Genomic DNA, 13,968 nt, shown 5'->3' with positions numbered 1-13,968 from the left:
AGCAGCTCTTTTATTTACACGCTCCCCTGTATCAAAAAAGCACCAGACTGCCCCGTGTGAGGCTCGAACTCACGACCTTCAGATTATGAGACTGACGCGCTGCCTAACTGCGCCAACGAGGCATGCGCTGGGACCCGGGTGAGCGGTGAAGCACTAGCTTCTAGATCATCTGCCATCCGGGGCAGCTCCAACAGTACTGCCCAACCCTTAGCCGTCACGTCAGGATGGCCGAGCGGTCTAAGGCGCTGCGTTCAGGTCGCAGTCTCCCCTGGAGGCGTGGGTTCGAATCCCACTTCTGACAAACCCAACCTTTGGCTGCGGGCTCAAGCTAGAGTCTTTAACCCTCTGGCAAGTTTACCCACAAATGCATGAATGTTGACCAAGCACTGCGTTCCAGTTCATGCTAGAATTGACCAAACATTGCAGTAACACGGACCTGCGTCACATGGACTTTAAAGTAACACTTTAGTGCAACGAATGGGATTCTATGGCATTTTCGTGCAATTCTCTTGGAATTTCAAGTCATGACATTTCATGAATTTGGACATGTTTATAGGATGGAATTCAACGGAATTTCATGGAATACCATGTTGTGATGTTTACCGGAAGAAGAACCTGTTTATGAAAGGCTATTCGTGTTTTTTTGGGGGTGGGGGATGCAATGTGATTCTGGGAGTTTGACTGTGATGTCATGGGCTGAAGTTTTGGGGATGCAGTAGAATTTCCTGGCAAGGATTCTTGGACATTTTCTTGGAATGAAATGTCATGGGTTTTGGGGCATGGGGTGGAGTGTCATGGCATAAGATTCAAGGAATGTCATGTAAAACATTACATTAGCATTGACAAGACATGTCATTAGAATGAAAGAATTATATTAGCCTTAACAAAACATTGTGACGACACCGACACCCCATACAGAAATGTAATATATGTCAATATATGTAAATTACATATATAATGTTAGTGCCCATGTATGTCTGCTGCATATATGAGAATATATGCAAAATTCATATATGTAAAACACATATACATATATGAAACATATATTTCAAAATATATCAAAAATGGCCGTTTTCATGTAAGTGCCATATATTTTCCCGTATATGCACATAAATGTGAAATATATGTAAGACGCATATATGTATACATGCATATATGACGCATATATGTATACATGCATATATGACGCATATATGTATACATGCATATATGACGCATATATTTATACATGCATATATGTACTTATTTCAATAGTACATACTTTAACATATATTAGGGGTACAAATCTTATATCATTCTGAATGCCTTGAAATTAAATGACTATAGTTGGAGATTTTGTCTATTGTGTGAATACCAAATATAGTATTTTAATATAGTAATACCAAATATAGTATTTCTTTGTCATTTTTGACAAATACATCCACAAAGTACCATAACCATATGCCACAGCTTTAAAAATGCATCAGTATCACATGCATGTACACTGTAAAACTTTTCACTGTAAATTTACAGTTAAATACTGGCAGCTGGGTTGCCATCCACATACTGTATTTTTACAACACTACTACAGTAAACAGCATTTGCAGTACTCCACTGTAATTACCAAATACAGTATATACCACATTTTACATTATTAAACTTGTCGACAGCAATAAATTGTATTTTTACAGGGAATACTGCTTTTATTATTACATAATTCAAATATTATACTTTAAGGTTTCATAAGAGTAGTCACACTAGGAAAAAGCAAACAACATTTTCTGGGTTTTAAAACATTTATTTAGTTAAATTGCCTTCTGTGAACATGTTGGCTGAATTACTTTTTAAACATAAAATGCAATTTTAACACTTAACAACAAACAGGTAACAGTTAGCACTTAATTAAAGGAATAGTTCACCCAAAAATGTTAATTAGCACATGATTTACTCACCCTCAAGTCATCCTAGGTGTATCTGACATTCTTCTTTCAGACGAATACAATCAGAGTTCTATTAAAAAATGTCCTGGCTCTTCCAAGCTTTATAACGACAGTGAAATGCTGTTTCTTTTTTGAAGTCCATAAAAGTGCAAACGAAATCCCATTCAAAGTCTGCAAGGTTTCGCAGAAGTGAGGACACCTGTAGGCTTACAGTGGTGTTCGTTTTGCACAACTTGGCCAGTTTTCTTTGAAGTTACTTGTCCTTTCTTTGTTTTTGATCCACGTTCAGGATTGATGTCAAGAAAGCGTCTAAAAGGCAGAAAAAAAACACAATTAAATATTATTAACTGAGTGTATATATTTTGACAAAGAGAGACAGCACAAAAGCTGTCTAAAACTGAACAACATAAAAAAAAATGCAATGTAGGATGTTGTGAAAAAAAAAAAAAAAAAATGCAATGTTGGATGTTGTGATCAATAACTGATATTTTTTCCGCCCTGGTAAAATACATCAACTCAATGTGTCTGTTTACATGCGCACTGTCAACTAACTAAATTTTTGGAAGTGGGGTTGCCAGATTTAAAGTTTTAATCTTTTCATCTTCGGGACACAAATGAAGATATTTTTGATGAAATCTGATAGTTTTGTCCTTCCATTGATATCAATATCATTGCAACTGTCAAAGCCCAGGAAAGTGGTAAAAACATTGGTAAATCTATAGCTACAGTGGTTCAACCTAAATATTATGATGCAGGGTTTCTGCACATTTTTTAAAGTCAAATTTAAGGCTTTTTAAGACCCGAAGAAATCAAAATTAATACCATGCATTAGGGGTGTGCAATATTGACAAAATATGTCTCGATCGATATTTTCAAAGTTTTCTTGATAATAATTAGATAACATTTTACTGATTGTGTTTCTGTGCTTGGTGCCATGGCTTGTTTAGGCCTGTTGACAACTGACTGACAAAGATATTCATATTTTTCATATTCTATGCAGTGGTCAGTTTACAGCAGTGACAGAAATTAACATTTTTTATTAAGGGGTAATATTTGCCACCTTAAATTGATTTCAAGGGGCATTTTCACCTATATACGGACATTTGTAGATGTTTCAACAAGATCTTTCACATCTACTGCAGTCAGATTCACCCGTGTTCACTCTGAAGGAATCACTCACATGGCTGGGCACTTGTATGACACATCAAGGATGTTAAGAGGCTAAAAGCAGGTTTAAAACTTGAAGTCAACAGGGTGCAAATTTTAAAAAGAGGATAACACGGTGTAGGCAACATCGATTTTTGTCGTTGTTCTCTGTACTGACAGCACTCCAAATTTACACAAAAATGCACTAGTTACATGGATTATTTAAACAATGTTTTTACTAGCTTTCTGGGCCTTAAAAGTTGCACAGACGTTGCTGTCTATGGGTGGTTCAGAAACCTCTCAGATTTCATCAAAAATATCTTAATTTGTGTTCTGAAGATGAACGAAGGTCTTACAGGTTTGGAACGACATGAGGGTGAGTAATTAATGACAGAATTTTCACTAATCCTTCAACTGAAAACAACTTGCACTGACATATCTTAAAATATATGACTGCCACTGTTTTATCTCAAGATGCACACCAGTAATTTTTTTTTTTTTTTTAATGATACATTATTATAAAATCTGCTTAAATACCCTAATTTTATTAAGGCCTAGACCTGGCTTAAGCTAAGCCCTGTATGGAAACCAGGGCCATATTGTTCATACCAGTAGTCAACATAATAAATACTGTCAAGTCAAGGTTAGTGACACAATTCAGTCTAATATATGTATATATATATATATATATTAGGGCTGTAACGATTCCTCGATTAAAGTCGAATACTCGATTTTAAAAAATCCTTGATTGCAATTTACCCGTGTCGAGTAACCGGCAAAATACCGGAAGTGGCGCATTCCACAGACGAGAGTCCATGAACCGCATTATTACACAGTTTTCTAAGGCTACGCGATATATTTAACTGTTTACAATCATGATATTGTGAAATCACAAAGGCTAAGATTAAGTTAAATAAATATATGCGCTGTTTTTTTTTCTCCCACAGAGAAGCATGACGGTTTAATTATTTACATGCGTGCAGATTGTGTTAAAAGTACCTCAGCTCTGTTCACAGTAAACGCTGCTCCACACATACTCAGTCTCTGCATGTGCTGTTTGTTTAAGTTTCCAATAATGTGCATTTGGGAACGCAAAACCCCGGACGCGTGTTTCATAGTAACTTACTGTCATCATTTATGCGTGGAGCGTCTCGGGTTTCTCAAACTCCATCTCTGCGTGCTGTGAGTTTGTGTGGCTTATATAACGTTCGCACGCATGCTGCGCCGTTTCACAAGATTCGTAACGCAGCTCATTTATAAATCTTCGCCAACACAGGAGAATACATAAGTATGTTTCTGAATATATTCAGAAATATATTCGCAATCGCATATATTCTCATGTGCGAATTGTTGTTCATCGCGATTTCAAAATAAAAGTTTAACCCTTGCACTGCTTGCATGTTTTGACGTGCACATGTTCTTTTCAAGAAATTACGGCAGCTGTTGCATTTCTATCATACAGAAGTGACCAAATATGAAAGATTAAGTTGACATTTGAATTAAATGTTATGTTCATTAGTTATCATATTTACATGGTGTATTTTAACAGCGTTGTTCAATAAAACCCATATGATTACTTCAATACTTTATTTGAACCAATAATTATTGCTTGTTATTATTTGGGTAACACTACAATAAGGCTCATTAGTTAACATGAATGTATTAATCAACATGAACTAACAATGAACAATAACTACATTTGTAACTAACATTTGTTCATAAAAATACAGCTGTTCATTGTTTGTTCATGTTAGTTCATTACATTAATGTTAACAAATACAACCTTTAATTTTAATAATGTATTAGTAAATGTTGAAATTAACATGAACTAAGACTAATAAATGCTGTAGAAATAAATATTGTTCATTCTTAGTAACTAATGAACCATATTGTAAAGTGTTACCTATTTGTCTTTAAGTAATTTTAAAGGCTGTTGTTCACTTGGATCTATTTTTATTACCACAATTTTTTATCCGATTACTCGATTAATCGATGGAATAATCCGTAGAATACTCGATTACTAAAATAATCGATAGCTACAGCCCTAAAATATATATATATATATATATATATATATATATATATATATATATATATATATATATGAGAATGGCAAATATGCCAATGACTAACCTCTGAACAAACTCAAGGTGCTGCCTCTTCCTGGTACTGCAAGCTGAAGTTATAGGAGGAGGCAAACAGCGCTGCCAGGCCAGTGATGAAGAGGCTGTGATCCTTCACACACACCTTGACCTTCCAAACTTAATATCCAGCACTGGTTGCTTAGAGATTGACCTGTAATGGAATAAAAAAATAAATAAAGAATAAATAAATAATATTAATAATTAAAATAACTACTGTGGGTTCCACTGTGGTTCGATGTAGTTGTCTATTCATAGTTCTATGAATTACATTTTTCAACTAAAAATTAAAATTGGTTAGAATGCTAAAATGCACTGGCATATAATTTTGTTTGTTTTAAGCATAAACTCACTTAATTTTGACTTATTCTTTAAGAAAACAAGACAATTTTTACGTGTCTATTAAATGCTTCTTCATGTAAGAATTGTAGAAAACACTTATTAAGAAAAACATATTTTGCAGTGGGGTGAGTAAATGATGGCTTTTCATTTTAGGTTTCATCTACCCCTTTAATGTTTACATACCAGGAAATAAGTCGTGGACTTTCTGGCAAATGTAGATTGCTGGACATCAGCGATGCAAATTCCTGAAACAATTTTTAAAAAGGACAGCACAACCTTGATCAACAGAACCAAAACATAAAACATATTACAAATTAATGAGATTTGCTGAATAATCTCTACTTATCTGCTTGAAGGATAACACCGTCTAACTTCTTTGAATTAGGGAGTAGTTGTAGGACCATGGGATGGCAATCAGGAATAGGCCTACTACATTTGAAAACAGCATTAGGAACATGGATTTTCATGTGCTAGCAAAATTCTGACAACGATTCAAAAGCACGATCACAGAACTGACAGAATTTGACAGCATTTTTTTTTTTTACCACATAGACTATAACTGTAACACTACTTAAAAGCACTTACATTAACAATGGCCATCAGATTACAAAGCCTAAAACGAAAAAAATATATATCAAATGCACGTCATGCAAATAGCATGGTAAAGGTTGCCTATTATATGAAATGTCGAAGTTAACGTTACTTGGTAAACAGGTGGAACAGAGTCAGTGAATTGCTTGCGCGGCCACGTTAAACCGCGTTCGCAAAATCAAACCAAATACGTGAAAACAATCACACAAAACGCAAAAAAAAATATATATATATATATTGGCTTACCGTATCACTCAGTTGAACAATTCTCCATCTTCTCAAACTCTAAATCCCACTTATCGTCACGCGCAGGTTAGATTATTCAATGACAAATTCTTCCATCCGTCTTCAGGTAGCTGCTACCGTTAACGTCGTCCATTTTCTGCTGCGTCACAGGCAACTAATGTTTGAAACACGAACCGAACCTCAAAAAAGCTTTAAAATTGCTCACAGATTCGCAGACATTGTTTATCTTGATAACAGGAATGATTATTTTGTTCAGTTGAATCCCGCTGACAAAACGAGTTTGCCTGTTGTAGCTGCCTAACGTTACTGTCTGCTGCTGCTGCTCGCATGACGCGTCACATTTGAACTGAATTGAGCGCGAAAGAAATCAATCCCACAATGCAATGACTTTTCAGTCAGTATGATGGTAACGAATTTATCAGGACGAAAACAGAAATGTGCTGTATATTTACAGCTGTTCTGTAAAAGATACATCTTAATACTGTATTATGGAAATACAGTACAATTCTGTAAGAAATTCGTTGTAAATTTACAGTAAAGGGTTACAGTGTATGTTTACATACATTTATTAAATATGTTGAAAACAAATATGTATGTCACATATTTATAATTAATGCTGTCCATATATGCGAGAAACCAATACTATAGGCTACTGTAATATATGCAGATATATGGTATCATATATGGATGAACTCAAATATTTTCTTTACATGTTTGGACACATACATGTTCATATATGTTGCAGGCATATATTGTGATCTCAGATAAGTCAAATATATGTATAGATATATGTTGCAGTCATATATTGTGTTCTCAGATAAGTCAAATATATGTATAGATATATGTTGCAGGCATATATTGTGTTCTCAGATAAGTCAAATATATGTAGATATATGTTGCAGTCATATATTGTGTTCTCAGATAAGTCAAATATATGTATAGATATATGTTGCAGTCATATATTGTGTTCTCAGATAAGTCAAATATATGTATAGATATATGTTGCAGGCATATATTGTGTTCTCAGATAAGTCAAATATATGTAGATATATGTTGCAGTCATATATTGTGTTCTCAGATAAGTCAAATATATGTATAGATATATGTTGCAGTCATATATTGTGTTCTCAGATAAGTCAAATATATGTATAGATATATGTTGCAGGCATATATTGTGTTCTCAGATAAGTCAAATATATGTATAGATATATGTTGCAGGCATATATTGTGTTCTCAGATAAGTCAAATATATGTAGATATATGTTGCAGTCATATATTGTGTTCTCAGATAAGTCAAATATATGTATAGATATATGTTGCAGTCATATATTGTGTTCTCAGATAAGTCAAATATATGTATAGATATATGTTGCAGGCATGTATTGTGTTCTCATATAAGTCAAATATATGTATAGATATATGTCATGCTATTTAAAATATAAGTACATATATGGCCATATATTACATTTTTGTATGGGACATATTACATGAATATGAGAGCAATACTATGACTGCATTTGTTCAACATTAGTCCTACAAAAACACTGGATTTCAGTTGCATTGCATATGAAGAAATGAACAAACGCACAAAAGGGAACACAGAAAGCAGCTCTTTTATTTACACGCTCCCCTGTATCAAAAAAGCACCAGACTGCCCCGTGTGAGGCTCGAACTCACGACCTTCAGATTATGAGACTGACGCGCTGCCTAACTGCGCCAACGAGGCATGCGCTGGGACCCGGGTGAGCGGTGAAGCACTAGCTTCTAGATCATCTGCCATCCGGGGAAGCTCCAACAATACTGCCCAACCCTTAGCCGTCACGTCAGGATGGCCGAGCGGTCTAAGGCGCTGCGTTCAGGTCGCAGTCTCCCCTGGAGGCGTGGGTTCGAATCCCACTTCTGACAAACCCAACCTTTGGCTGCGGGCTCAAGCTAGAGTCTTTAACCCTCTGGCAAGTTTACCCACAAATGCATGAATGTTGACCAAGCACTGCGTTCCAGTTCATGCTAGAATTGACCAAACATTGCAGTAACACGGACCTGCGTCACATGGACTTTAAAGTAACACTTTAGTGCAACGAATGGGATTCTATGGCATTTTCGTGCAATTCTCTTGGAATTTCAAGTCATGACATTTCATGAATTTGGACATGTTTATAGGATGGAATTCAACGGAATTTCATGGAATACCATGTTGTGATGTTTACCGGAAGAAGAACCTGTTTATGAAAGGCTATTCGTGTTTTTTTGGGGGGTGGGGGATGCAATGTGATTCTGGGAGTTTGACTGTGATGTCATGGGCTGAAGTTTTGGGGATGCAGTAGAATTTCCTGGCAAGGATTCTTGGACATTTTCTTGGAATGAAATGTCATGGGTTTTGGGGCATGGGGTGGAGTGTCATGGCATAAGATTCAAGGAATGTCATGTAAAACATTACATTAGCATTGACAAGACATGTCATTAGAATGAAAGAATTATATTAGCCTTAACAAAACATTGTGACGACACCGACACATATTACATGAATATGAGAGCAATACTATGACTGCATTTGTTCAACATTAGTCCTACAAAAACACTGGATTTCAATTGCATTGCATATGAAGAAATGAACAAACGCACAAAAGGGAACACAGAAAGCAGCTCTTTTATTTACACGCTCCCCTGTATCAAAAAAGCACCAGACTGCCCCGTGTGAGGCTCGAACTCACGACCTTCAGATTATGAGACTGACGCGCTGCCTAACTGCGCCAACGAGGCATGCGCTGGGACTCGGGTGAGCGGTGAAGCACTAGCTTCTAGATCATCTGCCATCCGGGGCAGCTCCAACAGTACTGCCCAACCCTAAGCCGTCACGTCAGGATGGCCGAGCGGTCTAAGGCGCTGCGTTCAGGTCGCAGTCTCCCCTGGAGGCGTGGGTTCGAATCCCACTTCTGACAAACCCAACCTTTGGCTGCGGGCTCAAGCTAGAGTCTTTAACCCTCTGGCAAGTTTACCCACAAATGCATGAATGTTGACCAAGCACTGCGTTCCAGTTCATGCTAGAATTGACCAAACATTGCAGTAACACGGACCTGCGTCACATGGACTTTAAAGTAACACTTTAGTGCAACGAATGGGATTCTATGGCATTTTCGTGCAATTCTCTTGGAATTTCAAGTCATGACATTTCATGAATTTGGACATGTTTATAGGATGGAATTCAACGGAATTTCATGGAATACCATGTTGTGATGTTTACCGGAAGAAGAACCTGTTTATGAAAGGCTATTCGTGTTTTTTGGGGGGTGGGGGATGCAATGGGATTCTGGGAGTTTGACTGTGATGTCATGGGCTGAAGTTTTGGGGATGCAGTAGAATTTCCTGGCAAGGATTCTTGGACATTTTCTTGGAATGAAATGTCATGGGTTTTGGGGCATGGGGTGGAGTGTCATGGCATAAGATTCAAGGAATGTCATGTAAAACATTACATTAGCATTGACAAGACATGTCATTAGAGTGAAAGAATTATATTAGCCTTAACAAAACATTGTGACGACACCGACACATATTACATGAATATGAGAGCAATACTATGACTGCATTTGTTCAACATTAGTCCTACAAAAACACTGGATTTCAATTGCATTGCATATGAAGAAATGAACAAACGCACAAAAGGGAACACAGAAAGCAGCTCTTTTATTTACACGCTCCCCTGTATCAAAAAAGCACCAGACTGCCCCGTGTGAGGCTCGAACTCACGACCTTCAGATTATGAGACTGACGCGCTGCCTAACTGCGCCAACGAGGCATGCGCTGGGACTCGGGTGAGCGGTGAAGCACTAGCTTCTAGATCATCTGCCATCCGGGGCAGCTCCAACAGTACTGCCCAACCCTAAGCCGTCACGTCAGGATGGCCGAGCGGTCTAAGGCGCTGCGTTCAGGTCGCAGTCTCCCCTGGAGGCGTGGGTTCGAATCCCACTTCTGACAAACCCAACCTTTGGCTGCGGGCTCAAGCTAGAGTCTTTAACCCTCTGGCAAGTTTACCCACAAATGCATGAATGTTGACCAAGCACTGCGTTCCAGTTCATGCTAGAATTGACCAAACATTGCAGTAACACGGACCTGCGTCACATGGACTTTAAAGTAACACTTTAGTGCAACGAATGGGATTCTATGGCATTTTCGTGCAATTCTCTTGGAATTTCAAGTCATGACATTTCATGAATTTGGACATGTTTATAGGATGGAATTCAACGGAATTTCATGGAATACCATGTTGTGATGTTTACCGGAAGAAGAACCTGTTTATGAAAGGCTATTCGTGTTTTTTTGGGGGTGGGGGATGCAATGTGATTCTGGGAGTTTGACTGTGATGTCATGGGCTGAAGTTTTGGGGATGCAGTAGAATTTCCTGGCAAGGATTCTTGGACATTTTCTTGGAATGAAATGTCATGGGTTTTGGGGCATGGGGTGGAGTGTCATGGCATAAGATTCAAGGAATGTCATGTAAAACATTACATTAGCATTGACAAGACATGTCATTAGAATGAAAGAATTATATTAGCCTTAACAAAACATTGTGACGACACCGACACATATTACATGAATATGAGAGCAATACTATGACTGCATTTGTTCAACATTAGTCCTACAAAAACACTGGATTTCAATTGCATTGCATATGAAGAAATGAACAAACGCACAAAAGGGAACACAGAAAGCAGCTCTTTTATTTACACGCTCCCCTGTATCAAAAAAGCACCAGACTGCCCCGTGTGAGGCTCGAACTCACGACCTTCAGATTATGAGACTGACGCGCTGCCTAACTGCGCCAACGAGGCATGCGCTGGGACTCGGGTGAGCGGTGAAGCACTAGCTTCTAGATCATCTGCCATCCGGGGCAGCTCCAACAGTACTGCCCAACCCTAAGCCGTCACGTCAGGATGGCCGAGCGGTCTAAGGCGCTGCGTTCAGGTCGCAGTCTCCCCTGGAGGCGTGGGTTCGAATCCCACTTCTGACAAACCCAACCTTTGGCTGCGGGCTCAAGCTAGAGTCTTTAACCCTCTGGCAAGTTTACCCACAAATGCATGAATGTTGACCAAGCACTGCGTTCCAGTTCATGCTAGAATTGACCAAACATTGCAGTAACACGGACCTGCGTCACATGGACTTTAAAGTAACACTTTAGTGCAACGAATGGGATTCTATGGCATTTTCGTGCAATTCTCTTGGAATTTCAAGTCATGACATTTCATGAATTTGGACATGTTTATAGGATGGAATTCAACGGAATTTCATGGAATACCATGTTGTGATGTTTACCGGAAGAAGAACCTGTTTATGAAAGGCTATTCGTGTTTTTTTGGGGGTGGGGGATGCAATGTGATTCTGGGAGTTTGACTGTGATGTCATGGGCTGAAGTTTTGGGGATGCAGTAGAATTTCCTGGCAAGGATTCTTGGACATTTTCTTGGAATGAAATGTCATGGGTTTTGGGGCATGGGGTGGAGTGTCATGGCATAAGATTCAAGGAATGTCATGTAAAACATTACATTAGCATTGACAAGACATGTCATTAGAGTGAAAGAATTATATTAGCCTTAACAAAACATTGTGACGACACCGACACATATTACATGAATATGAGAGCAATACTATGACTGCATTTGTTCAACATTAGTCCTACAAAAACACTGGATTTCAATTGCATTGCATATGAAGAAATGAACAAACGCACAAAAGGGAACACAGAAAGCAGCTCTTTTATTTACACGCTCCCCTGTATCAAAAAAGCACCAGACTGCCCCGTGTGAGGCTCGAACTCACGACCTTCAGATTATGAGACTGACGCGCTGCCTAACTGCGCCAACGAGGCATGCGCTGGGACTCGGGTGAGCGGTGAAGCACTAGCTTCTAGATCATCTGCCATCCGGGGCAGCTCCAACAGTACTGCCCAACCCTAAGCCGTCACGTCAGGATGGCCGAGCGGTCTAAGGCGCTGCGTTCAGGTCGCAGTCTCCCCTGGAGGCGTGGGTTCGAATCCCACTTCTGACAAACCCAACCTTTGGCTGCGGGCTCAAGCTAGAGTCTTTAACCCTCTGGCAAGTTTACCCACAAATGCATGAATGTTGACCAAGCACTGCGTTCCAGTTCATGCTAGAATTGACCAAACATTGCAGTAACACGGACCTGCGTCACATGGACTTTAAAGTAACACTTTAGTGCAACGAATGGGATTCTATGGCATTTTCGTGCAATTCTCTTGGAATTTCAAGTCATGACATTTCATGAATTTGGACATGTTTATAGGATGGAATTCAACGGAATTTCATGGAATACCATGTTGTGATGTTTACCGGAAGAAGAACCTGTTTATGAAAGGCTATTCGTGTTTTTTTGGGGGGTGGGGGATGCAATGTGATTCTGGGAGTTTGACTGTGATGTCATGGGCTGAAGTTTTGGGGATGCAGTAGAATTTCCTGGCAAGGATTCTTGGACATTTTCTTGGAATGAAATGTCATGGGTTTTGGGGCATGGGGTGGAGTGTCATGGCATAAGATTCAAGGAATGTCATGTAAAACATTACATTAGCATTGACAAGACATGTCATTAGAATGAAAGAATTATATTAGCCTTAACAAAACATTGTGACGACACCGACACATATTACATGAATATGAGAGCAATACTATGACTGCATTTGTTCAACATTAGTCCTACAAAAACACTGGATTTCAATTGCATTGCATATGAAGAAATGAACAAACGCACAAAAGGGAACACAGAAAGCAGCTCTTTTATTTACACGCTCCCCTGTATCAAAAAAGCACCAGACTGCCCCGTGTGAGGCTCGAACTCACGACCTTCAGATTATGAGACTGACGCGCTGCCTAACTGCGCCAACGAGGCATGCGCTGGGACTCGGGTGAGCGGTGAAGCACTAGCTTCTAGATCATCTGCCATCCGGGGCAGCTCCAACAGTACTGCCCAACCCTAAGCCGTCACGTCAGGATGGCTGAGCGGTCTAAGGCGCTGCGTTCAGGTCGCAGTCTCCCCTGGAGGCGTGGGTTCGAATCCCACTTCTGACAAACCCAACCTTTGGCTGCGGGCTCAAGCTAGAGTCTTTAACCCTCTGGCAAGTTTACCCACAAATGCATGAATGTTGACCAAGCACTGCGTTCCAGTTCATGCTAGAATTGACCAAACATTGCAGTAACACGGACCTGCGTCACATGGACTTTAAAGTAACACTTTAGTGCAACGAATGGGATTCTATGGCATTTTCGTGCAATTCTCTTGGAATTTCAAGTCATGACATTTCATGAATTTGGACATGTTTATAGGATGGAATTCAACGGAATTTCATGGAATACCATGTTGTGATGTTTACCGGAAGAAGAACCTGTTTATGAAAGGCTATTCGTGTTTTTTTGGGGGGTGGGGGATGCAATGTGATTCTGGGAGTTTGACTGTGATGTCATGGGCTGAAGTTTTGGGGATGCAGTAGAATTTCCTGGCAAGGATTCTTGGACATTTTCTTGGAATGAAATGTCATGGGTTTTGGGGCATGGGGTGGAGTGTCATGGCATAAGATTCAAG

At 39.1% G+C, this 13,968-nt stretch overlaps 1 long non-coding RNA gene across 1 annotated transcript; it reads right to left on the bottom strand.

The window, feature by feature from the left end:
* Nucleotides 1-2,026: 2,026 nt before the first annotated feature.
* Nucleotides 2,027-6,947, bottom strand: LOC311289627. Its single transcript, XR_014627176.1, has 5 exons — nucleotides 6,386-6,947; nucleotides 6,134-6,161; nucleotides 5,732-5,977; nucleotides 5,199-5,360; nucleotides 2,027-2,228 (listed from the first exon to the last, which is right to left on the bottom strand). It is a non-coding gene; the product is annotated as an uncharacterized lncRNA (long non-coding RNA).
* Nucleotides 6,948-13,968: the final 7,021 nt, after the last annotated feature.

Source organism: Rutilus rutilus, assembly GCF_951802725.1.
Source record: "Rutilus rutilus genome assembly, chromosome: 4".
Classification (NCBI taxonomy): Eukaryota; Metazoa; Chordata; class Actinopteri; order Cypriniformes; family Leuciscidae; genus Rutilus; species Rutilus rutilus.
The sequence above is the reverse complement of the archived record's forward strand: the minus strand, read 5'-3'. Positions and strand labels throughout refer to the sequence as shown.